This window comes from Astatotilapia calliptera, chromosome 4, assembly GCF_900246225.1.
Source record: "Astatotilapia calliptera chromosome 4, fAstCal1.2, whole genome shotgun sequence".
Taxonomy (NCBI): domain Eukaryota; kingdom Metazoa; phylum Chordata; class Actinopteri; order Cichliformes; family Cichlidae; genus Astatotilapia; species Astatotilapia calliptera.
This window is the reverse complement of record NC_039305.1, coordinates 21,834,174-21,861,789: the sequence shown is the minus strand read 5'-3', so window position 1 is coordinate 21,861,789 and position 27,616 is coordinate 21,834,174. Positions and strand designations below refer to the sequence as shown.

The following is a 27,616-nucleotide window of genomic DNA, read 5'->3' as shown; positions in this document are numbered from 1 at the left end:
TTGTCCAGTTTATTTCCCCCAATTGATAAGCGGACAAAGGTAGGACCATTTTTGCCGAAAACAGATAACTATACATGTTTTAAGTTCTCCACAGATAAAGTAGCATATAATGTGGGAGAAATCGACCCAAGTTGGTGTGCTGTTACCCAGACGGGAAGGACCACAAACAATATAAGTGATGCCACCACTTTAATTGGGACTTGGGCTAGAAGTGGACTTTATTATTACTGTGGGCACAAGACTCTCTTGGCTCGTGTTCCTCTGGGAAGTGTGGGGACGTGTGCGATGGTGAGATTAGGAGCACCTCTTATGCTAACAGTTTCTTGTTATCTCTGCAAAAAAGAGGAACAGTGTCTTGCAGGATGAGTGTCTTGTGACTAGAATTGGAAGTCAAAAGGTTGACAGGAAAATACCTGCTATGAAGATAGGAGACAATGTTCTTTTTAAACTGTGTTAAAAGTCATTGTGGTTTTGATCTGATCTATGTATAAAATGTATCTGTGACGTTGAAGGGGCGTCATTAAATTTAAGCCCTGACGGTATAAAATATCTGTTTATGCTTTGATTAAGTTGAAGATCAATTGCTGTCTGTAGTGATCTTCCCACGCGTGTATTAAAATCATCGTTTGACTTCACCCGGCCGGATCAGTGTGGTTATTCTTCGATCACCTCTTGTACCCTTCCTCAATATTGAACCCTTAACAACGGTAATATAAATGGAGATGTTAGGGACATATTTAAGATCATAGTAGATATTGCTGTTAAATAACAGAAAACATATTTTTTATTCTTTATTTTTCAGTCAGTGTTTAATAAACAGTTAAATCTTTTGATCAAAAATTCAGTTGAATTAGTAGCCCATATTAATATTTTAAGCTATGCTAATACCAGTCAAAAGTTTGGCGTGATGGTTTTTGCGACTGCAAAAAAACAATTTTTTAGACTGACTGAGCTCCAGTTCTTAAAGTAATGATGGACTCTCATTTCTCGTTTCTTAGCCTATTGGTTCTTGCCCTAATATAGATTTTAACAGTTGTGAAATAGTCAGCTGTGTACCAACCTGACTTCTGCACAACCCCATTAAGAAGGCAAGAAATTCCACAAATGAACCCTGACACACCTGTGAAGTGAAAACCATTTTAGGTGACTGCATCAGGAAGCTCATTGAGATAAGACCAAGGGTTTGCAGCGCTGACAACAAATCAAAGGAATCTAAAATATAAAACTTATTATTTATCCATTTTTCTTTGCTAAATAATTCCAGATATCTTGCTATATATATATTTTAATGTCTTTAGTTTGTATCTACAATGTAGAAAGTAGTAAAAATAAAAGCTGTACAATGAGAAGGTGTGTCCAAACTTTTGACTGGTAGTGTATAACAATAATAATGATGATGATGATAATAATAACGATAATAATAATAACAATACATAAATTAAATTTTGCATAATTTTAATTTGAGGTCAATATTAATACTTTATATTTTAAAACACTTTGTAATAATTTCACCTCTAATTTAGTGGCTTTCTTTCTGCCCAGGAAACCACAAGAAGAGGAGTAAAGACAACGCATGAAGGTAATGAAGAAAAGTCAACCATTTTTAATTTTTATAACAAAAATCCCCCTTTTCCTACTTCCTCCTGTTTCTTCCCTTCTCCTTCTCATTTTAAATAATCTGTATTAAATTATGACAGCTGCCACGACTGATTCAAATGAGGAGCGGCTGCCTCCAGTTCTGACTCCTCAACGGCCTTTTCAGCTTAAGGTGGGATGCTTTACTATGCGCTCTCTTTTATTTTATTTATTTTGCCACAAATGAATGTGTGGAGGCTATTTGGGCAAGCAAAAAATAGTTCTTTTAAATGTCTTTTCATTTTTTTTATCATTACTGACATCTTCCATTTTGGCATGTGTAAAACCAGCATGAGTACACAGCTAAGCAAGAAAAAGAAAACAGTGAAGAAGAGTTTGAAGAGCCGAAGCATCGAAAGGTGAAAACAGAATGTGTCTCTTCTGTCGCCACGAGGAGTCCCAGTCACACTGACTCAGAGCAGGTAATACACCCATGCTGAAAATACATTTGGTTCATTCCACTCTTTGAGGTACATCACACCCACTCACTTAAGTTTCCTTCCTTCCTCATAACGGACTCTCGTTACCTCCTCTTTCTTCTAGACCCTTCCCCTCCGTCCTGAACATGGAAGCGGCCTCGTATAGCATCCCTCAGAAACTTGAAGTAAATCTGGCCCTCATCAGAAACCCCAGCGGCCTCTCTATCCTCTGGAAAGTGGTGGAGGAAGACCCATCTGCTCCACCCATGGACAGTTACACGTAAGAAGCAGTGTTGAACTCATCACTGTGTGTCGAGCGTGTAGTTTCTCAGCCCTACGACCAATATGAAAAACAAAAGGTCTTCTTGAGGATCTCACTGTGACGCTGTTGCCAGTTTTTGTAACCACCTGATTAGGGCTGCTCGATTATGGCAAAAATGATAATCACGATTATTTTCACTGAAATTGAGATCTCAAATATTTGATATTTATTTAACAATAACAATGTATTGAATAATGACTTCAAAGATTGTCAAAAATAATATAAAACAGTGTGCAAATACTGATAACAGTGCAAATTTTTGTAATATAAAAAATAAATGAAAAATGTAAACATCTGTGTTTAGTGAACTTTGCAGTGTTGCTCTGTGGTGCAGCTACGACACTGTAGCAAAGTTTACACACTGTGTCTACTTGATCCACGTCTGACTCCGCGAACCCATAATGTTTCCACACCACTGAAGTTTTTTTTACCTCTCCTTTCAGCCAACGGCAGTCACTCTCCTCTCCAAATAACTTCTGCTTAGCTTTCCGAGCTTCCCTCGGGTCCTCTTAATTGTTGTGATGCATGTTCGAAATGCAGAGAGGTGCGCTCGATTTGCCACACGGAGCAGCGTGAGAGTAAAGCATGAGGGAGGGGCTAATAATCGGCTCAGTCATTTTTAATGATCATTGAAAGCCCAGATCGTAATCGTGATTAAAATTCGATTAATTGAGGAGCCCTACACCTGATGGAAGCAGTCAGTCAGTTCTTAGGCTTTACTAGTAATCTTGACTTTAAGTTACTCACTGATGATATTGTTTTTTTTCTGTTCTTTGTCCCTGTTGCAGGATCTTCCTAACTATGGAAAAGGTTAAGGGCAGTGGCGCTTTCCCAGACTGGAATATCCTCAGTGAGGTGAAAGCCTAGAATTTGCCCATGTGTGTGCTGGTCAGAAAGTACAAGCCTGGCCACAGGGTGTGTGCGGCTGTGGTGGGCAAAGATGTATTTGGCCGGTATGGACCTTATAGTGCAGTCGCTACTTCAGTCATACCCGAGTAGTCGGGAAGAGGGCATGGAGCCGCCTATTTAAATTTCCAGGTACTCAATCTTGAGTTTGTGCTGGACAGCATGGACAGTCCTTGTGCTGATGTTGTTTTGGGGCCAGTGTTTTGCTCACATAGTTTTTAAGTACCATAAACCTTAATGGTCACATAAAGCTAAAGAAGCTGCACTTTGTAACTTGTGCCTTTCATCAATATTTTCGGTTCAGATGGAAAACAGTGAACTTTTATGTTTCAAGCTCTTCTTTCTTTATCTGCCTTCAGATTGTTAAGGACAGTGTTGCATATCACTGTTAAGGTCACCATGATTCAATTGATGCATTATTATTATTGTTATTATTATTGTTGTTAATAAAACGTTATTGTGCTCTTTGTGGGGTTTTATTCTTTATGACTAATACTTCGGTTTCTTTCATGAATACTTTGGATTTAGATTACTCTAAAGCTGCACACATCACAAAGGTGTGTTCAAGAAGTGAGTTTCAGGAAAACTTTCAATAAATGCAAATATACACAGGTTTGTGTGAAGTGATTTCTGTGATGGCAGACTAAGCGTGAAGGGATTCAATGTTTCTTTCCCGATTAAAAACATCGCTCAAAAAAAACAAACAAACAAACCAAAAAACGTAAGGCTCTTTTTCTTTTTGCCCAACCAAAAACTTATAGTATCAACAAAATGAAACCTCTGCATGAGTGTGAAGCTTGGACAATTGAATTTTTCCTCTAGTTCTGCTACAGCAAAAGCAAACTCAAGGGATGTTGGTTACCAAGGTTTTCAAATATTTGTGTAGTCTCTCTCTCTTCGGTGTTGCATTTGCAGACTGTCGCCGAATACCCACACTTGAGGGACAAAAGCACTGGGACACCTTCAGGAGCTGCTCGGCCATGGATGCTCCAGGTGGATGGTTTTTGTGCTGATTTTAATGCCAGAGGAGCTTTGGCTCTTTGCAGTTACCAAGTCAGCAGATCGTCTGTGTCTTTTACACATTATGTGTCTCAACACTTGGGAATCCTGCTCTGTAACTTTATGTAGTCTGTGCTTGCTATCCAAGTTGCTGTGGTTCCTAAATGCTTCCGCTGCTTACAGTTGATTGTGGAATATCTAGGAGGGAAGAAATATTACAAACTGAGTTGTCTGTGAAAAGTTCAGTGACTGTTTCAGAACAACCTATTCTTTCACAAAAGTTTGTTAGAGTAGTAAGAGGAATTATGTGCCTTGAGATGTCTGCCCTTGAAACTGTGCAGAATGTTTAAATCATCTATGGTGCTGGGTGGGCTTGAGATCTGTGTGCAGCACTCATGTTAAAGCATTGTTTAAAGTAATGGAAACATTATTCATTTCTCCCAGGTTTCAGGATTAGAGAGTTACACCCCATTTAAAAGTAGTCACACCACAGCACATGTTATGCAATTATTTACCCGCCCACTACAAACTGCTTCTGTGGCTACAATGTAGCTTGCCATCACCAGTGTGTGAATGTGTGTGTGAATGGGTGGATGACAGGTTGTGTAAAGCGCTTTGGGGTCCTTAGGGACTAGAAAAGCGCTATACAAATACAGGCCATTTACCATTTACCATGCTTCTCTTTAACAAAAAGCTAAGTCATAATAAACTTTTATTGCAGTCTATAAAGTAGTCTGCCTTGGATAACATTTGGTTTTATTGCTAAACTGACTAAGATTCTTCTTGAACAGCTGAAAATGAGAGACTACACTTATACGAAGTAAGTATTTGGCACTTTGCATTAGGAAGTTGCAAAAACTTTGTGAATGAGTTTGGTTTTTTTGTATATGTACAGAAGATTTGCAAGAGGTACAGCTACACTGATATTGTGCAAACCTTAGATAAGCAGCTGCGAAAATGGTTTAAATGCTTTTATTTAGCTGCACATTTCCTCTCTGTGTACAAAAGTTAAAGAGTTTTGATAAAATTTATCTAAAAAAAGAGCAGGCGCTAGTCTGTCCTGAATACTTTCACTTTACCGTAACAAGTTACTAATTAACAGTCTAACCTCCTAAAAAGAACAGCCTTGGTGTTATTCTTGTCATGTCTGTACAAAGTTAAGCATTTTGAAATATATCAGTTGATTAATAAAAAATCATTTTCAGAGCATCTGTAGTGTAATGGTGTAATAGCATAAAGCACTAACCATCAAAAAGCGTTTTCAGTACTTTTTTTTTGTTGTTGCAGTATTCACAAACAGTGAGAGAGAGAGAGAGAGAGAGAATTCAATTTCCGCCCATCCTGCCAACGGTTCACTTCCTGTCTTGCTATCGTTTGGATCCAGCAACATACATCTTTGCTTTACTGCAGCAGCTACTGGAAATCAGACACAAAGGTAAGAAAAAATAAACATATTTTGAACAGCGAGTAGTTCGGTCAGATATTTTACATAGTGACGATTAAGAATATAGCAAAATAAATGTTTCTAGTTAAACTGAAATATCTATGATAAATTCTGCATTAGGTGAAAAGGGAAAAGAAAGTCTGGCTGTTCTCAAGACAGTAGCAATACAACAGAACTTCTATGTAATAATACTCATATTTAGATGCAAATGACAGAGTCACTGAGCTGACTGTGAAGAAATAACATCATGGGGAGCCTATGGTCTGCACATTGCTGTGCAAAAACGAAAGAAAACAGTTGTGAGCAAGACAACATTTCCACTGCTGAGAAGAGTGAAGAAAGTTCACTCCTTCCTGTTGGACAGCAGAGGGGGGGAAACGCAGTGAAGGAAAGAAGGGAGGAGCCTGCATGCACACATGCACAAGAAACTTCTGGGGAAAATGACTGCAGTGAGAACCGCAATGATACTGTTGAACTCAGTGCCCTCGGGTGAGACCTTTATTATCTTCTTATAAGTAAATATACAATCAGTATTTCTAAGGTAAAAGATGAAATAAATTATTAGCGTAGATTTATAAACCATGTATCGCTAAAGCAGTTTTGCCTTTTTCTAGTCCTTGTCTGTCTGCTTCAGCAGTAACAGAAATGAAAGGTAAGTTAATAATTATAATTTTATGATTAACTCTGATCATAAAATGCAGATGCTTTCATTCTTTGTCTTCTAAAGTCCTAAACAACATGTCTTACATTTTTTTTAACCTTTTCATAGATGCAGCCTTGGTGGACAAGAACCGCACTAAGCTCATTCAAAGCGTCACTTTGGTGATGGCTATAGCTGATGAATTGAGACAGCGGGGTATGATCCATCCGGAGATATACAACAAAATCAAAGCTGCTGGGACTAGCCAGGATCAGATGAGGGAGCTCTACAATTCACTGACTACTAGAGAAGTCAAATTTGCCTTCTACAAAATCCTCAAAGAAATTGAGCCACAGACGTGTGAAAGTATGTTTCAGTTGTTTGGTAACTATGTATACAGTGCATAGGGAAAGCATTTACAGCATTTGACATTTTGTCATGTTACAGTCTTAATCCAAAATGGATTAAAGTCAATTTTCACCTTAAAAAACAATAATTTTTTTTCCAAATTTCTAATACATTCATGTGAATGTGAACCAAACAGTTTTCACTTTATGTATCCTTCTCTGTGTAGAATTTTTTTTTAAGTAAAAAAATTATCTATTTTGGAATAGGACGAAATGTGGAACACGTGAACTGCTGTGAATACTTTTCGGGTGCACTGTACAATTATTAAATACAATTAATATAATGTTACAAATTTGCGTAAACTGCAAATAAACACAAAATGCAATGGTTTTTAAATCGCATATCCACATTTTATTTAGACAATAGAAGATAATAGAAAACACATGCTTTATTTTGAAATTGGTGGTTTTCCTCTTTACCTACAGCAGAAGATGTCATCAAGGAGGTCATCAAAAAGAACAAAGAATATCTGAGGCAGAAGTGTCAATGGGAGTTGGAAGGCACTGGGAAGTCTCGTAAGGATGAAAAATCATTGGATAAAATTTACACAGAGCTTCACATTATACAAGGAGAGAGTGAACATGTCAATAAACAACATGAGATCTGGGAGATTGAAGATAAAGCGAGAAATCAAACTGTTGAGTGTACAAAAATCAACTCTAATGACATCTTTAAACATGAGAAAGATGACAAAGAAGTGAAAGCCATTAGGACTGTGATGACAAAGGGGGTCGCTGGCATTGGAAAAACTGTCTCTGTGAAGAAGTTCATCCTTGACTGGGCAGATGGAAAAGCCAATCAGGACTTGGACTTCATCCTTATGTTTCCATTTAGGGAGCTAAATTTGGTCCAAGATGATCAGATTAGCTTTGAGAACCTTGTGAAAACATTCCATCCAGAACTTAAAACCATAGCAGTTGCGAAAGCTTTGGCTGATCGTGAAGTTTTGTTCATCTTTGATGGTCTCGATGAAAGTCAACTTCAGCTGAAATTCAAAACGACCACAATACTGGATGATGCTACGAAGGTGTCCTCAGTGGACACTCTGGTGACCAACCTTATCAGGAAACATCTTCTTCCCTCTGCACTTGTTTGGATTACCTCAAGACCAGGAGCAGTTCGACGCATCCCTATTAATTATGTCGACCAGTGGACCGAGGTCAGAGGATTTGATGATCCACAAAAAATAGAGTACTTCAGAAAGAGAGTTGAGGACAAAGCAGTCGCTGAAAAAATAATTGAACACATAACAATGTCACGGAGCCTGTACATTATGTGTCACATACCTATCTTCTGTTGGATTGCTGTGGATGTTTTTGAGTACTTGATGCGTAAAATGGGAAACACCAAAGATGAAAACCAAAAAATACCCACAACTCTTACTGGGATGTACACACACTTCCTTCTTATTCAGATGATGATAGCTAATGAAAAATATGGCGACCAGGAAGAGCAGGAAGAGCCTGATACAGCAGAGCTTTTTAAGTCAAATGAAGAGTTCATTTTGAAATTAGGCAGGTTGGCTTTTGAGCAACTAGAAAAAGGCCGGATCATATTCACTACTGAAGACCTGAAGAAGTATGACATAGATATAACGAAAGCTGGAGTTTACTGCGGGTTGTGTACAGCAATATTCAAAGAAGAGAGCGTGTTCCTAACAAAGAAACTTTACTGCTTTGTGCATCTGACAGTTCAAGAGTATTTTGCTGCTCTCTTTGTATATCACAGCTTTGCAAACAAAAAAATCGATTCTGAAAGTCTCAAGGATTTTATAATTTAAGGGTCTGATGAAGAGATTAAGTCTATCTTGGAAACAGTTCCAGTGGATCTACCTTTGAATGAACTGATTGAAATTACAATAGCTAATTCGGCTCCTAGAATGACCGGAGAACTGGACATGTTCCTCAGGTTCCTTATTGGCTTGTCTCTGCAATCAACACAAGACCTGCTTCAAGGTCTGATTAAACAGAGTGAAGAACACTCAACAAATATTGAGGAAATTCGGTCAAGTCTTTTAGATATAGATGTATTTTACTGCTCAGCTGAAAGATGTCTAAACCTTGTCCACTGCCTGACTGAGTTGAAAGACAATTCCCTACATGATTCAGTACGAAAGTATCTGAAACCAAATTGTTTTCCTGAATCACCGCTCTCTCCTGTTGAGTGTTCAGCTTTGGCTGACTTGATTCTGATGTCAAACACACCTCTGGATGAATTCAATCTCAAGAAATACAGACCATCAGGAAAAGGTATCTTTAGACTTCTTCCAGCTGTGAGAAACTGCAGAAAAGCAAGGTGAGTTGGTGCTTTATACAAGAATGTTATTCAGTTTACAGCACTTTATCTATAATTTTATGTTGTTGTTTTGTTTTGTTTTTTACAATTATTGTTATTGAACAGTACCAGATACCAACTATGTGACTTTCACGCTCAGTTCTTGAATACCTTTTCCCATGTAATTTTACCTAGGACCACACCTTTTAATCCATTCATTCATGTTAACTGATTTATCTGCCATTTTGACATGAATCAGCTGTTTAAAAAATTGTTCTGCTCATGCTGCAGGAGATGTTACAGTTAGCTAATTAGCGCCTTTACCATTTTGTGTGCCACAAAGGGAATATTTTAAACATCTAATGCTTATTTTGATTTGGCATGTGTTTGTGAACTGGCTCTATATAAGTAAAATGAAATTGAAAGATCTAAATGATATTTTTTTTTTTTAAATGTTCAATTAGGGAAAACTAAATCCTTTCCCCTATGGAAATCCCGTAATATTGGACTGTGTCAGGGTGCAGATGGAAAAGGGGTTTATTGAGTTCACAATTTTCTATTAAGTTAAGAAATAATGTATGCTTTTAAAAACTGTATCTGATATTTAAACAATTGTCCTTTTATTAATTCTACAGAATCTCAGGTGTAAATGTTGGTGTTTGGGAATATAAAACTATCTCTTCAGCTCTTTGCATGCCACACTCTGTGTTAACTGAACTGCACATAGTGAATAGTACTTTTGGCAGTAGGGCGGATAAATGTGCAGAAACCTTGGCTGATGGACTGAAAAATTCTCAGTGTAAACTAGAAGCTCTAAGGTTAGTAAAATTATCATATTTATATGATTGTTTTGTAACATCTTGTACTGATTTCTTTTGATTTTGTGTCCTTTGGTCTTGCAGTCTTTCTGGCAAAGGGCTTGCAGAAAGAGAGATGGAAGATTTTGCATCAGCCATAAAATCTGTCATCTCAAATCTAAGAGAACTAGAGTTGAGTGGTGACATACTTGAGGACTCATTGTTCTCTGTACTGTCTGTTGGTCTAGGCTGCCCTAAACTTGAGAAGCTCAGGTCAGTTTAAGATATCGTGGTATGATGTGTTGCTTTTTGAAATCTTTTAGCCTACTTTACTTTGTCGGACAGGTTCTAGTTAAAGGAAGTCTTGATTCAACAGGTCCGGAAGTAACCAGGCCTGGGTGTAGATAGTGAAATTGAATTGAACCTTCTAAAAATACCCAGTGGTCAGAATTAGAGCTTCTTCTTCCCTGTAGCTAAAGGAGAAGATTGTGGATCACCAAGTTTTCTGGGGATGAATGAATTTTGTGTTCATGTAAAGTGCTTTGGCTCAGAATAGGAGCACTAATCTGCAGTAGTGGGTCCTGTTTGGCAGAGGAGAAACAGCCTTTGCTGATTTAAGTGGATACATGTGAGGTGACACCATACAGTAACTCTAATTGTAAACAGTGTTTAAAAGATTAACAATTAGTCAAAATCTTCTATGTAAAAGTGTCTCCCCCCACAGTCACTAAAATTCACAACTTAGTGTCTTGTTTTCTTAGATTAGAAGGACGTTTGCTAAAACTTGGATAGTATAATCTATGTTTATATCTAATCTAATGTTTTTTATCCTCTGTGCCAAAAGAATGAACCGACATTATAGGACTGCGGAAATCTGCAAAATGCTGGTGACAGCATTCACATCCACACCTTTTTACCTGAGAGAACTGGAACTAAACTACACCCAGTTTAAAGACTCGGAAATGAAGATCCTCTCAGATGGACTGAAGAACAAAAACTGTAGACTGGAGGTACTGAGGTAAAGCACTGCATCAAAAAAACATTTGAAGCAGGATTTAGATACTTGAGAATTTTTACTTTTGAGTTTAAAATAGCAAAAAATTGTATGTATATATATATAGTGTGTGTGTGTGTGTATATGTACATATCTATCTATCTATCTATCTATCTATCTATCTATCTATCTATCTATCTATCTATCTATCTATCTATCTATCTATCTATCTATCTATCTATCTATCTATCTATCTATCTATGTGTGTGTGTATGTATATATATATATATATATATATATATATATATATATATATATATATATATATATAGCGTTTTAGGTGATCTATTCAGGCAGTTCCTGGTTTTAGTTAGCAAGGTAGCCGACTCCTGAGGAGTCAGCTGGATGGTAAGAACAAGATCCGGGCTATCCAGACCTACAACCTGCCCATGATCAGGTACCCTGCTGGGATAATAAGCTAGCCAATGGAGGAGATAGAAGCCATCGACATCAAGACAAGGAAGCTCTTCCCCATGGACGGTTTCACCTCAAGTCTAGCACCTGGAGGCTGTATGCTACACGGAAGGAAGGAGGCCGGGGACTGGTGAGTGTCAGCACCACAGTCCAGGATGAGACAACGAACATCCATTACTACATCAGGAAGATGGCCCTGACCAGTCACGCATGCTCAGTGAATACCTCAGGCAGCAGAAACCCAAGAAAGAGGAGGAAAAAGAGGAACTATCATGGAAGGACAGGCCCATGCACAATATGTACCACCGGCAGATAGAGGAGATGGCTGATATCCAGAAATCCTACCAGTGGCTGGACAAAGTTGTACTGAAAGACTGCACGGCCATATTCTCTTAATATCATATAGCTATTTCTAGAGGCAAGAATTTTTATACTAGATTCTGTTTTAAATCAGGTTGTGATCTTAAAGTCAATAACACTGATTTTAACGTAATTACAACAATTGTAATGTCTTTTAAATCTTAAACTACCTTTTCCCCAGTAAGGGTTATGGTGAAATTTAAGTTGTCCTTCGAAAGAAGCGTACTTATAGTTACACTCTGGTGAACTGTAATCGTGTTAGGTGATCTGTTCAGGCAGTTCCTGGTTTTAGTTAGCAAGGTAGCCGACTTTGTGTAACTTAGGCTAACGCGTTACGGCGAGCCTTTTCAGTGTCCGTCTAGCTTTAACTTGTTAGCAGGCCACAAACCGTATTAGTGTCTCACTAGCATTAGCTTGTTAGTCAACCTCAGGGTTCGGTTAGCATTAAGTTGCTAACGATATTGGCTAGCAGAATGCAGCTAACATATCACAATGACCTGACTCCCGCTACGACTAGCTTGGATTTAATCCCCACTGCTAGCTCTGACTACGAACAGGCTAATGTGTTGCGATGAGCCTGGTGTAGCCTGGTCTCACCCCCTTTCCGCTAACTATGTCTACGGCTCCTACCCCCGCCAAGGGGTCAGAACCAAAGGCCAAAGAGGCTGCATCCCTCATACAATGTGTATTATCTGTATGGGTGCCAAGCATGCTCAGGCTTCACTGGTGGACCCTCAGGGATGCCCCCATTGTGCGTTTATGCCAGAGAAAGTCCTGGAAAGGAGGCTGAGAGTAGCAGCAATGAACATTTTGGACCCCCACCTGTCGGCTGCTATTGCTACGAGTGACATCCGTCATCGGCGAGCCTCCATGAGCTGGGCGGACATGATGAAAGAATAGTCCCTGCTCATGCCCCCATTGTTCGAGGACTTCCTTGATCAAAACGTGGGCGAGTCGGGTGGCGAGGACGGAGAGGGTGATGCCAACTTCGACCTACTCAACCTAGAGGACATGTATGATAAAGAGGAGCATGACTCCACCTACCCTCCCCAGCAGTCCAGGTCACTGAATGGGGCAGAATTTGCACCCCCGGCGTACAGCAATTTATACAAGGTCTGCAAATGGGCTGTTGGTATCCCATGGCCAGCCGCCCAGGATATCGAAGGGGCAGGACACAACCTGCATGATGGCAAGAGGCTCCCACCAGCCTCAGTCAGAAATTCTAGAAGACATGGGCTGTCAGCTGGATTCGGGTTCCCTAAATCCAGCCCTCTGGGATGAAATCTGCATGGTTAATGATCTCATCCTTCGCTCCTCCAGGAGAGCAGTCCAAGGTTGTGGGCGTGTAATGGGCCTTGCAGTCTCGGGTGAGAGAGACATGTGTCTAAACCTGTCAGGCTTAGATGATGCTCAGAAGGCTGAGGTCATGGATGCAGCCTATGACCCGACCAAGGGTCTCTTTGGCCCTACCCTGGAGAAAATAAGAGAGACAAGCACCCACAGAAAGCAGGAGGGAAAAGCATTCAATCTCTGCTTGCCCAGAACCCCTAACCCACAACCTCAGCAGGTGCCAAGAGCTGCTTTGCGGCAGCAGCAGTAGCTGTGAGAGGGAGACAGAGTGGGGCCAGAATAGAGAGAGGAGAAGGGAGGCCCTCAATCCGCTTGCTCACCAGGTCAAAGTTGAGAATCCAAGACCTTGGGGCAAGCATTCTGGAAAGAAAATAAAAACAAAAGAAAATCACTGCCATTTCTCCTTGTCCCCAGCTGGGGGAGCTTACGCTCTTTGTGAGGGGGACAGCCCCAACTCCTTCCAGGAGACAAAGGTGACGTCGTCTTTCAGTGGAGGAAAGTTGTGCAGTTTCAACACTGTCTCCGCCTCCTTGGCCTCATAGTCTCGGTGATATCGTGGTACATTTGGAGCTGCTCATGATGAGGGATTTTCAGCAGTGAATTGCCTCTCTGCGGCTCTGCCCTCACCCACATCTCGGTCACAGTGTAAAAATAACACAGTCCTGTATTGCGGCTCTCGGCCATGGAGGAGCCTGACAGCTCTCGCTGCGGGGGTACCTCTGGGGGCAGTATCATCCAGGGGGACTCTGACCATAGACTGTCCCTGTCAGGTTGGGGTGCAACTATGATGGGCAGAGCAGTGAATGGCGTTTGGTCGCGGCGACTGGCTCTGAATCACATAAATCTGCTGGAGCGCAGCGCAGTGCTCTTAGCTTTACAGCATTTTCTGTCATATCTCCGGTGGCAACATGTTTTAGTGAAAACAGACAACTCCATGGTAATTGCTTTTAAGAACTGCCAGGGCGGTACCCGTTACCGGCAACTACACAGGTTAGCCAGGGAAGCAATTGTGTGGAGCAGCACACAGCTTCTCTCCCTTCGAGCAACTCATGTGCCAGGAATTCTAAATAGGGGGGCCGATCTCCTGTCCAGAGGGAATCCACTGTTCGGAGAATGGAGACTTCACCCACAGGTGGTGGAGCAGATATAGATAGATCTCTTTGCCTTGCGAGAAAACATTGTCCACTGTTTTTCTCCCTGTCAGACGCAGATGCCCCACTGGGCGTGGATGAGCTGGCTGATCCTTGGCCAAACACACTACTGTATGCTTTCCTTCCCCTCAGCTTCATCTCCCCAACACTGATCAGAGTGAGGGATCAGGGGCTGTCGCTGATTTTTAATAGCCATGAAAAGCAGGCAATCCCTTTTCAGTGTTCAGTGGTGGAGCTGTTGTGTTTTCTTCAGAACATGCTGGACAAAATGAGAGCTTTTTCCACTATAAAGGTCTGTTTGGCAGCTATCTCAGCCTGCAATGTGGGGTTTGGTGATAAACCTTCCTGTCACCACCTACTTGTATGACGCTTCATGAGGGGTCTGTGTCAAACGCTCCCAGTCTCTAGACCACTGGTCCCTTTATGGGATCTGTCAGTTGGTTTAGACACCCTCTCCCACCACCCCTTTGAGCCTTTTGGCGCAGGGGAGTTGTAGTTTATCTCGTAAGACCGCTCTGCTGTTAGCTCTAACCACAGCTACGCAAGTAAGTGAATTGCAGGCTCTGTCTATCCACCCCTCTTGTTTACAGCTGGCTCCTGTACTCACTAAAGCATGCCTAACCCAGCCTTTGTCCCTAAGGTGATGGAAAGATCATACAGGTGCTCTACAGTAGAGCACCTGTACTTATGTTGACAGGAAAGCTGGATTCAGGAAGGCAGATCAGCTGTTTGTTTCCTGGGCCTCCCCTCACAAGGGCAGGCCCTTACCACGCCAGAGGCTAGCTCATTGTAGAAGCCATACCTCTGGCTTATAGCTGTAAGGGCTCGCAGCCCCCCCCCCCCCCCCCCCCCCCCCCCCCCCCCCCCCCCCGGGACACTGAGCTCAGTCTACTAGGTGTGTGGCCACATACTGGGCTTTGTTCAGAGGTGTTAGTCCAGGATATTTGCGCTGCAGCAAGCTGGGCTACACCACACACGTTTGTCCGGTTTTATAGGCTGGATGTAGTGCCCCAGGTTTGACCTGAGATCCTGGAGTTGTACTGGAGCGTAGCTTTGGAAGCTGGCGCAATCTGGGAGGGTGCCATATCTCCCATAGTGAAACACTGAGCTAAGTTAAAAAAAGAATGTTAGGTTATTTAATGTAATCCCTGGTTCTTTGATAACAGAGAGGGGTATTTCGCCAACACTTCCCCCTTGCTTGGGCACAGAAATCTGCTTGGAATGGGACTGGTCGGTCGTGTTAGAAGGAGGGGGTGGAGCCCTGAGCACGGCTCAACAAGTCTTTCATAGACAGACGTGGTGTCATTAAAGCTTCCGTAGTTGGTTAGGTCAGGGTGATTCCCATAGTGAAACACTTCACTCTGTTATCAAAGAACCAGCAATTACATTAAGTGACCCAATATTCTGAGAGCAGAAACAGTCTGTCTTATAGTTCTCAGATGGATGAATGAATGAATGAGCATACACACACACACACACACACACACACACACACACACACACACACACATATACATGTGTGTTTGTGTGTATAAATGTATATCTGTGTGTATGTGAGTGATAAGATTAGAATTACTGAAAAAAATGTAATTGCTAATATTTTTAAAAATTTGGTTAATGATTATATTCCTATATTTTTCTGTCAGCCTCAGTCATAACAGACTCACTGAGAAAGGCTGTAAGATACTCGCCTCAGCAATCAGCTTTACAGCCTCGCACCTGAAAGAGCTGGACCTGAGTTACAATGATCTGCTGGACCAGGGAGTGATGGAACTATCTCAAGCATCGAGGAACCCAAACTGTGGTTTAAAAACACTCAGGTTAATATAATAAATCTCATTTAACTTCAAACCATGTTATCACAGTATATCTAGATTTAGCAATTGCAAAAAAAGGATTAAGTCTGCATTTGTAAAATGATCTATCTATCTATCTATCTATCTATCTATCTATCTATCTATCTATCTATCTAAAGCTAGAGCACAGCAAAAGGCACTCTACGTGGGACCATGACACACACATGATGCTAGATGTCCAAAGGGAGATTGAAAAAAGACTAATAAAATGGTGCTCAGGTAGAGCTGGGCGATAGAACGATAACGATATGTATTGCGAAATAACTTTCTCGATAGAAAAATGAAACTATTGCGATAGACCTCATCTCTCTCTCTCTTCCTCTCTTATAAAAAATGAATAGCCAATACAAATTAAGTAGCACAGAGCCGAACCAATCACAGCCGCAGTGTCACGTCATGTAACCTGTTACGTACAGCTCAAGTGCCAAGCCGCACATGTGTATTTGTTTGGGAAGCAGCCAGCCGCCATGCAGCCAGGTAATGAAGGAAATGAGTGTGCTGACTAGAGAAAAATCAACCGAGAGCTTAGGTGACCAGGTTACCGAAGAGAACACAGATGACGGTTCCAATGCCGGAGAGATTGTCGAAAGGAAAGGTCAGAGAAGTTCCGTAGTGTGGAGGTATTTCGGCTATTTGAAATCTGACAAAAAACAGAGTAATGTGCACTGTAAATTGTGCCGAAAGCATGTTCCCACAAAGTCTGGAAATACAACAAACCTTTTTTATCACCTGAAGCAGTGCCACCCACTAGAGCACGCTCAATCTCTGACTGAAAGCGCTAATTCGTCATCGAAAACAACCAGGGGAATCCCTGTGAAGCATATGGCAAAGGGGTGTCTTACCATATGAGAAAAAAGCTAAGAGACATAGCAACATAACGAGTGCCATAGCTTACTGTCTTGCTAAAGACATGCTACCAATAAACAAAACACAAAAATGAAGGATTCAAGCAGCTAATTAAGGTAATGGATCCTCGTTACCAACTCCCTGGACATAAACATTTCTCTCAGACAGCGCTTCCAAAGCAATATTATATAAGTTAGTCAATTTTGTCTCTTCTTCTGTAAAATAAACTAAGATTTATTTTTAGAATTAATATTTTGTTTCTAAGTGGAACTGACAATTTAGTAGTCTGTTTTGTTTATTCTATTTTGAAACTGAAATGCTTTAGCGGCTACCTTTTGTGTAGTTTGTAATATTTGCCTTTATTTTGCCTAAACTGAAGCCTCATTTTAAGTACATCTGCCCTGTTGAACTTATTATGGGAAATAAATATTTAAATCAAAACAAGCTGCTGATTATTTCACATTTTACTTGTGAGCAACAGCACATTTAAATCTTACATATATAGTTATTTGGCTTATATCGTGATATATATCATTATCGCCTGAAATGAAAAAAGCATATCGTGATATGAAAAAATCTTATATCGCCCAGCTCTATGCTCAGGCCATGACAGGAAGTGAAAATGTGCCCTGATCATTTAACACACATCTGCTGTTCGATTTTTGTAGGCTGTCATTTTGTAAAATGACGGGAGATGGAGGCTATTCTTTGGTCTTGGCTCTAAACTCAGACCACTGCAGCCTCAAAGATCTGGACCTCAGCTTCAATAACCTCACCAAAGAAGTTGTGGAACTGCTGACTGAAAAACAGAAGGATTTGTGCTGCAGTCTGGAAAATCTCAAGTATGAAAAAAAACTGTTCTGTTTAGAACAGTTTTATATTTTTATAACACTTTATACTGATTTCTGATTCACTTTTATTGTTTTTCATAATCAACAATGTTTGTTTGTCCATCAGTGTGGACCACAATGAAGAATGTTGGGTTGATCTGAAGCTACTGAGACAGTGTAAGAAAATATTTTTTCTTCATGATATTCTACATCTGTGATGTGATTGGAGAAGAATGCGCCCATGCATGCATGCACGTTCATGCACACGTAAATGCGCATGCACACGCACCGTCCAGAACTGTCTCCTCCTGGCGTGTGTTTTAATTAATTTAATTTAATTTTCAGTGTAAATTTTTACAAGCAGGAATGACTTTTTATAGATGGAGGAATAGGGATGGGTACCGGTATCATGGCACCGGTTCTGACATAAACGGTAGTAACCAGACCGAAAAGCAGCGCACATTTCGGTGCTTTATTTCGGTGCTTTTTTTTCCTGAGCTGTGATACACTTTAGATTCTAGCCAATCATTTTACGTTTCCGAGGATAGTAGGCGGGTCCAGGTACGTACGTTCAGTTAGAGCAGAGCTACAGATTAAAAATGCCCAAGGCGAAGCGGTCAAAAGTCTGGCTGTACTTCACAGCAAAAGATGCAAACTCAGCAGCATGCAACAAGTGCTTTAAGGTGATACTGTGATACTGTCAAAGGAGGTAACACCTCAAATCCGATGAAACACCTGGCGACGCATAGCGTTTTTTTTTAAAAGCCGAGAAATGCGCCGTATTTGATAGCTTGCTGCGAGACCTCACACCGTGCACATCTACTGCGGGAGTTAGCAACATCACCCAAAAACACGAAGAGGAGAGTCCTGGCCCCTAGCCCTGCCAGTGTAGCAGAAATGATGACGGATGATGATGGCAGCAGCAGCCGTACTTCTCTGCATGAGTCGCTTAATGTTGTTCGTGTATAATTTACGTTGAGTAGGCTAACCACGTTATTACATTAATGCATGTAAGGTGAACTAGCAAACACTGTCATAGTTACATGCGGCTGTCTTCTTGTTTGATGGCAGATACTCCCTTCACCCTGGCCAAAAAGGCTAAAATGACCAAAGAAAAAGTGGAAAACAGTTAAACATGAGAGGTTTTTGGACAAAGTTTGTTTTTTCCATTGTTTAAGCACTGCTTCCAGCCAAGAGTGATACCATATATGCCCCATAGCTGCAGAAAAGGCTAACATTGTTATCTTTTTACAAAAAAACAGCTGAACATGAGAGGTTTTTGGACCAATTTTTTGTTCTCCATTCTTTAAGCACCGGTTTGAGCACCGTTTAAGCACTGGCACCATTTCAAAAGTACCGGTTTGGCGATACCCATCCCTATGGAGGAACCAATTATTTAATGTCGCTTTATTCTAACACTATGGAGGAGCCTTATAGGAAGACCTATTTGCTTTTTAGTCAGCGATCTGAATGGAGAATAAAGCCTTATGTGGAGTGGAAGACCTATTTGGTTTTGTTAGAAGCAATCTTACTGTATTTGGGGTTTGTTTGTGCGACTCTTTTTACTTGTTTTAACAGCAGGGTGTTTTCCTCAAGTGTCCTCTGTGGTTGTTTATTTCACCTGTTTTGCTTTGAGAGCTTTTATTGCCCTTTGCCTGTCATGTGTAGTCTTTATGTCTGAGAAAACGCAGTCTAAACCTTCAGTATGTCCTTTCATCAAAAGCATTTGTTTCCTGAGAAGCCGGACACCTATGCACGTGTTCGTGTGTGCCCTCAACTGCCCCCACCCAGCTGTCACGTTTACTTGTCCGTGTAAAACCAAGTGTTTTTGGGATCTAAATTTCAAAATGTAAGACAAATACAGTATACTGACTTTGATGCCATCTTTAAAACGTAGATGTGTAATTAACAGGCAATATATTATTTAATTTTGTTTTATCAAGCGTGGCAAATATTTCAGATTTCAGTGTGAATTAATACAAACAGAAATTACTTTTATAGACGCAGAATCAAATTATTTAATGTTGTTTTTTTAGACTCTGCTCTGAAAGGTAAATTTGATTTGTTTTTAACTTAGAGAAACATAGTGTGAATCTTTCTTCTCTTAAAAAAGCTTTTTCACAGGTTTAAACTGTGTGGTCTGTCTTTCTGGGAAAACGCAGGACAACTTGTGAAATGAGAGCATGCACTACCCTCCAGAACTCTCAGTTTTGCCCGTCCGTTGTTAGTGAAACTTAATATTTTATGGATCTAAATGTTCAGAGAAAATAGCGATGTACTCAACTATGTGTCTCTTTAGATTGTAGATGCTTATTCTAGGCTACTTTATTTATCTCCCACTGAATCTGCTTGTGATATGCTATGTATAAAGGTTCTGAACTTTTCCAAAATGGCGTAGAGCAGTCAATTTTCCCTCCTGTGGCTATGAGCAGTGTGGCTGGTGGAAGTTTTTAGTTTATTTGTGCAACTGAACGTGATTGTGGAAAATTAGTGTACCCCTTGATTTGAGTTTCGTGTTGGATCCCTTTCTTCGATTGGCAATTCTCTTGGAGAAATGAAGACACAGATTAGGGCTTACAAGTTTTGTTCTGCCCCTGGGGTGAGTGAGAATTTGTGCAGCAGATCCCAGCGTGGAAGCTGATGGTCCAGAGTGAGGGACCAAGCAGCCAAGGCAGGACAGGTAAAAATGTCTTCAAAATGAGTTTTCTTTATTTTAACCCTCAAAAAAAAGTTCAGAAAGACAGTTCAAAAATATAATTAGCAGGCCCACAAAAGAGGTCAACTAAATATAACTCTACAAAAAGTAATTTCCAGAAACTTAACCAAACAAAGTGAACCCAACTTAACTCACAAACTGACCTAATCACAAACACAGGAGGGTAGTTTTTATAGTGGTTTGGCCAAACCATTTACACACAACAGGTGAAAACAAAAACAAACACCTAACCATACTAACTAAGCACAGAATAACATAAGTAAACCTAAAACATCCCTGTTTCTGATAAGCACTTGGTTGTTCCTGTTGAGTAGGCATTTTGTTTTCAAAGGCCTTAGCCACACCTTTTGCCCAGACAGGAAACAGCCACCTCTGCAAACCAGGTAAAGCAAAGAAAGAAACCTAATTAATATAACAGAAAACATTTTTAGAAAAACCACACAATGCTATTATGTGCGCGCCTCATAATATCAGTATTAGGTTTAAGCAAAAACATTAATGAATTATATTAGTGAAGCAACTGCAAATCAAACTAATGAAGTGAATGGGCATTGCATATGCAAAAGAGAATTACAACAATCCAATGTGTTCCTCTGCTCCAAGACACCTGCGGTCCTTGATGAGCATGTCTGTTATAGCCTGCCCTTCATAAATATCTGCCTGTTAGATCTGATTTCTCAAACCTTGTTTAAAATGTGAGTTACTTGTTGTCCAATGCAATGTCGCTGATTTAAAAATGTATACATATTTTCAAGGTTTTAGCTGGATGTCAAACATATGAAAGAATCTCAAGCAAAGCGTGCACCAGTGCACCCTAATGTAGTCCATTGAACTGTATGTTAATAAGTACATTAAGTGTACCTCTAACTCTGAAAAGAGTCTGTATCCATAATTTGTGGATCTACTAATTTGTTGTCAATGACACCTTTGTTTTCATGATAAGTTTTACAGATGTTTTACAGATAAAAAAATCCTCGCAAAAGCTAAACAGGTGGTTTTGCTTTTTTACAGCTATCATTTATATTCTTCTGATTTGCATGTGTTTTAGTGTAAATGCATATTTTTGGATGTCCTGAGATATCTTTCAAATCAGGATTTCAGTATATACGCATCTTGAAAAAGCATCCTGTTGTGGGCCTCAGTGCATACAGTTGAGTCTATAATTTGTCTGAAAAAGACAAAGTTTTTGCAGATTTGCCTTTGTACACCATCACGGTGTATTTTTGATTGATTGATTGATTGGTAATTTATTTCAACATGTGAACAATATACAAGTACATTTAGAAAAGAAAATAAGAGAGACAAAAAATACTACACAAATTACATACAAAAAAACATTCTGATTAATTTACATGTTGAAAGGGAGTGGGAAGAAGTATACACTTATTTAATCCCACCCCTTTGCCATAAATTATCAGTTAATATTTAGTCAGCTTCCTTACTGATATAATTTGTAATAAAAATACTGAACAGATTTCTGATATACTATATACTAGAATATCACATCATGAGTTTTTTGTTTGTTTGTTTGTTTTTAAATAGAGACATTCACTTAATTTAAATATTTTCCTTTTCTTTATAGTTTTTGAACAATTGCCACATGTCTGAAGTTCAGACTTTAGTTAAAGAATTTTTAGAAAAAAATATTTTTAATGAACAATGAAGTAGACAGTTTTCTAGTCCCCCAGTTTTAAGAGTCTCATTGGACAATTACCAGAAAAGCCATGGTTTTTCACCATAACGAAAGTTATGAGGCCCAAAAAGATTTCAGTGCAAGTGAAAGAGGCCACCATAAAAAATAAAATAAAATAAACATATTAAAACTTTAGGAATATCCAAATTAGACAAATTGATTCATACTTTAAAAGAAATAAATGAACTAGCCAGCTAAGCAACACCAAAATGCTTGAAAGACCACAGAAGACAATTAAAGTGGATGTCATGGCCAGCGGGAGCTGACTGTGTGTTGCGTGAATGATGAACCCAAAACCAGACAACAATGGATGTGGAAATCAACTTGGATTAACAGAAAGCGAGCCTATATTTGTGGCTGATTACAGGGATACACAAAGCAAGGAAAAGTGAATGGGGGAAAAAACTAAACTAAAGCCTAAACTGGAAGAAACTATGACTGACTATGAAACTGTGAAATGAACACGATTCTGCACTGGTGTATGTGAGAAACTGTGAATAACGGAACAGAAACATGAACATAATCTGAGCAGAACCGTGAACGGTTTAATTCTGACGTGATGTGGAGGGTAAATACACAGATGACCTGAGGATGACTGAACGGAAACACACAGGCTAAATGCACACAAGGGGTGATCAGGGGAAGTGGAAACACATGAGGAGATAGCTGACCCAATAAATCATAATGACACCACAGGGAATGTGTAAACTAAGCACATAGAACATAGAAACAAGACCTTCATAATAACCAGGAAAGATGACGGTACGCAGACATGACACAATGTTGACAGCATGAACCACACTGACATGAAACATGACAAGTAAGACACACTAACCAAAAAGGGAGACTTAACACAGGAGGTGATGACACAACAAATTTTAAATAAACAAGGAGCTATAACTAGGCAACCTAGGACCTTCTGACTGGATGGACTTAACCAAAAACAATGAATAACAAAATACAAGGTAACTCAAATCCAACAGCCACAACAAGAACTTAACATACCTTCAATATACCTAAGAAATCACAAAAATATAACAATAACTCACAATGCTCAGTCACAGACCCAGCACCTGACAGTGGATGATGACAGAATTATTTCCTTAGTTAAGAAAACCAACTTCACTTGACTTGGCTGAGTTGACTTGAATTGGCTGAAAGTCTTTAGACATCATTTGAGTGTGACAAAAACACAACACTATAATGAAGGGCATTGAGGGGAAGCTGCTTGGCCTACAGCTCTTTGTCAGACACCACAGTGTTTTTTTCCGTGTAGCCATTTCTCTTTTTGTCAGGCTTCTAAAAATTATATATAGAAGGGCCTAGTACCAGGTATTACCGCCAAATTGCAAACTCTAAAAGCAGAGTCAAGTCGTCATGGGCCAAGCCAACTAGGTACCAGTGGCAGAGAGTCGTAATGTAATTCTACAATCAAGAGATGCCTTCATAAATGGAAATACAGGGTTTACAACAAAGTGCAACCAATGGTTACACTCAATAACAGGAAAGTCAAATTAGACATTGCCAGAAAACAATGCACTATGCTTTTCAGATTATAGATGCAAAACTGAGCAAATGAGCAGCAACTTAAGGTGGCTACAGTAAAAGCCTGGCAGGGCATCTCAAAAGTGTAAGCACAGCATTTGGTGATGTCTGTGGCTTGTAGACTTTAGGTTTCAACTGACTGCAGAGAATTTTCATTCTAAAATGATTAAAAAAAATTCTTCCATTTAAAATTATCAGAATCATCAGAATCAGAATCAGAATACTTTATTAATCCTGAGGGAAATTAGGGTTACAGCAGGCAGCACGCTAATGGCGCATGCGCACTTACAAAGGAACCTTCTGACCAACTTTACACAAACATCACATTGGGCAGACATGTCAGAAAGGTAGGCTGATAGGAGAAAACAACGAAAATACACTACACGAGGTAAGAGGAGGAGAAAAAAAACTCCACTCAGACTGAGCTCCTAGTGGGAGAACAGTTTGATAACAGAAAAAACACCTCAGCACAAAAGCACATGACTATCAATACACCATAGAAACACAAGACAAGCAACAGGGGCGGGTAAAGGGTAAGAGAGAGCCGGTGTAGACAGCGCATCCGGTCCTGCAGCATATCTGCGCTGGTCCAGTTGACTGCCATCTTCCCCGGTAGGGCACAAGCATCGGAGGCGTTGGAAAGGGAGGGGGGATGAGTGAGTGCTTATCAGTGTAAGTGTATGTGTGTGCGTGTCCATAGTTCAGCTGAGACAGTGTCCTTCGGCCTATCAGGCTAAGTAAACAGTCCTCCAGCCAATCCAGGTGTCCTTGCATGGGGCGGGAAGAATAGCCGTAACACAGTCGTTATCAGGGAGTGATTGTTCGGCTCCAGCCTTGGGCCTGCAGCTGGCGCCTTTATGGGGGTCCGCAATCTCGATATTGATTTTGTAAATTTCCATGCGAGCAGCCAGGAGAATTTTCAGGCTGCCCTAACACTCCGACACTGGCCTCTCGATCTCCCGTTGGAGAGCCGCGAGCCTCCCCATGATGGTATCAAACTTCTGTTCCATGGTGTTGTCATTCTTTTGATTCTGAGACCTCACAGCTGCAGTGATCCGTTCCGCGATGTCTTCCAACTGTCGCTCATGGGTCCCATTTTGAGCAGGCCTCTCTCTGATGTATCCCCCCATACGCTCAATGTTGTTGCTTTGAGCCTTCACAGCCGATGCAAGCGTCTCCAAGGTGTTGACCATATTACGTTCGTTGTGAGAGGTCGCGCCTCGTCCCATCGCTTCGATTCCAGCGGGCAGCCTTGGGGAGGTTTGAACAGCCGGTTCCGCCCTCTTATTTCTCCGATTATGTCAGGCTGTCTAATTCATTTTGAGCTTCTGAAACTGGAAGACTGTATAAAAGTGGCTGTAATTTCTAAACAGTAAATGCAAATGTTTACCAAAACCTTTTTGAATTATCTACCTGATTAAGTTTAATAGTTGCTTCTAGTTTTGTTCTGATCTGAACAAGTGTGTAATTGGTAGTAATTCTTAAAGTTGTGGCCCCAATACCATAATTTTGACTTTATTTTGTAGCTCGCCGCTTATTTCACATCCTGAATATTTAGAGATAAGCCTCATAATAACTCAGTAATTATGATGAAACAGAACAGAGCAGAACTTAGCTAATATAAACTCAGACAGAAACCACACTGACATGATAATGCTGTTACAAATGATTCACTGTTTTTCCTGCACTGATTACAGATGCCTGTGACCTGACACTTGACCCAAACACAGCATCTGTGAGCATTCGTTTAACCGAGGAGAACAGAAAGGCAGAGGCTGTTCCAGAGAACCAACCATATCCTGATCATCCGGAAAGATTTCATGAAGATCAGGTTCTGTGTGAAGAAGGTCTGACAGGTCGCCATTATTGGGAGGTTGAGTATTTTTCTGCAGATATTGCAGTGGCATATAAAAGTATCAACAGGATGCCTGAGTTTTCCTCTTATTCTTCTTCTGACTATGGTTTTGGTGACAATGAAAAGTCTTGGTGCTTTAAAAATCCGGACAATTTTGCTCATAACAAATCATTTGTAAACTTTATTAGAAGTAGAAACTCCGCTGGTGTCATGGGAGTATATCTGGACTGGCCAGCAGGCATTTTGTCCTTTTTTGAAATCTCTCCTGATACAGTTACCCACTTGTACACCGTGCACACAACATTTACTGAACCACTCCACCCTGGTTTTGCTGTTTATTTTAATGGATCAGTTTCCCTCTGTAAAATAAAGTAATTAGACAACTTGGATGAAAGGAAAGAAAAATTATTTTAAGCACCAAAGATTGCACACAACATCCTTATAAAAATATATTTAGTTGTCCTAGACTTCAAAACAGTTTTGAACAGTCCCATATCTCATGCATTACATTTTCAAAAAAAAGACGTGTTGCATTTGTGGCAGTAAGTATTGTCAGCACTGACTTAAGTGTAGTGCTTTACACTTATATGTGTGTAGGTGTGCATGTGTATGGGCTTCCTGTGTTTCCGAAAAATGTAAAAATGCTGTTTCGTATACCTCAATTTTTTATGTGTTCATTCGATTGATATACTACTTTACTGTACTTTACATTTCTGCACCTTTAGCTTCTGAACTTTATTAAACTGTAAAATTAAATAGTTTCATTTTTTCTTTTGTAACATTTGAAAGGTCCTGTATGAATGCATTTATGATTCCAGTATTCATGCACTTTATACTCACCTCATACATGATTGCAGTGCCCCTTGTTTTAACTAAAAAACAGCAGCTATTGTTACACCCCTGAAAACAGGGGGAAAAGAATCACGAGAGTGATTATGACTTGCGTCTCTCATGCAGTAGTTTATTGCAGTGAAAATGAGCAGAAACGTTTCACATTCTGTACTGCTAAATGTCACATGGTGGAAGAAAAACACCAAACAATAAACCGAAACACCAAAGTGCTTATCATACATATACTTGAGCAGGTTTCCTGACAAAATGGCTGACAATCGTGGTGTTTTTAGCTCCTGCCGTTATCTTAATGGCCATTACACAGTACAAAACACAGCTCAAAACCGCCACGTATATGTGCACAAAACTGCAATGTAATGCTTTTAACGCTTACAAAACAATGAAGGATTACCTCTTAAATATCTTAACAGTGTACACATTGGAAATATATCAACTTTTAAACACTTTTACCTGAAAACAGGGGGAAAAGAATCACGAGAGTGATTATGACTTGCGTCTCTCATGCAGTAGTTTATTGCAGTGAGGAGAACGCGCGAAAGCCCCCTAGTGGAGAATAGAGACACTACTAATCGATCCCAGAAAAGGCTTACTAGCCGATCACTGATGTATAGATTGCAGTTCTCTTAAGTAACATGAAAGCCATTAATATAACATGAAAAATAATAAACTCTTAACCATTTTCTTACCATATTTACATTATTTTCGTCCTTATATCAACTGATATGAATTAGTATTAACTGAACAGTTTTATATGCAATAGTCATTCAACCTGTCACACTCTCCCCCACTCAAAAAATGTCGTCCCGACATTATACCAACAAGATGCTTTTCAGTCTATATTCTCTTGTAGTCAGGACATCAACAGTAGAGTGAACCAATGTCCTTAATTCTGTGGGTTTAACACCCGTTTCACCACAGTCCATCACTGGTGACTGAAGACAAAGTCTATAACCAGTCCATATGTGAGTCTTCACAAAGTCTATTGTCTATGGTTATAATCCACAGATGGGGAAAAGTTCATGTCTTTTTCTTGATGACAGTCTTTAAGTACAGTTCTCAAGTCATCAGTGGAAAAGTGTCAACTTACATTTGCTGGAGTCCATACAAACCAATGGGCTGGGTGCAGTATGACTGCACAGCTGGAAACCATGGAACCAGGCCCGGGTACACAGGAAGCAGTTGCGGTGCTGGCTGAACACTGTAGCAAGATGGGGTGCCCAGTTGGTCATACGTCATCCGTCTTGGCGGGT

The 27,616-nt window shown here is 40.1% G+C and overlaps 1 pseudogene; it reads left to right on the top strand.

Moving 5' to 3' along the window:
* Positions 1-5,956: 5,956 nt before the first annotated feature.
* LOC113021056 (NLR family CARD domain-containing protein 3-like) lies at positions 5,957-26,527 on the top strand (annotated as a pseudogene).
* Positions 26,528-27,616: the final 1,089 nt, after the last annotated feature.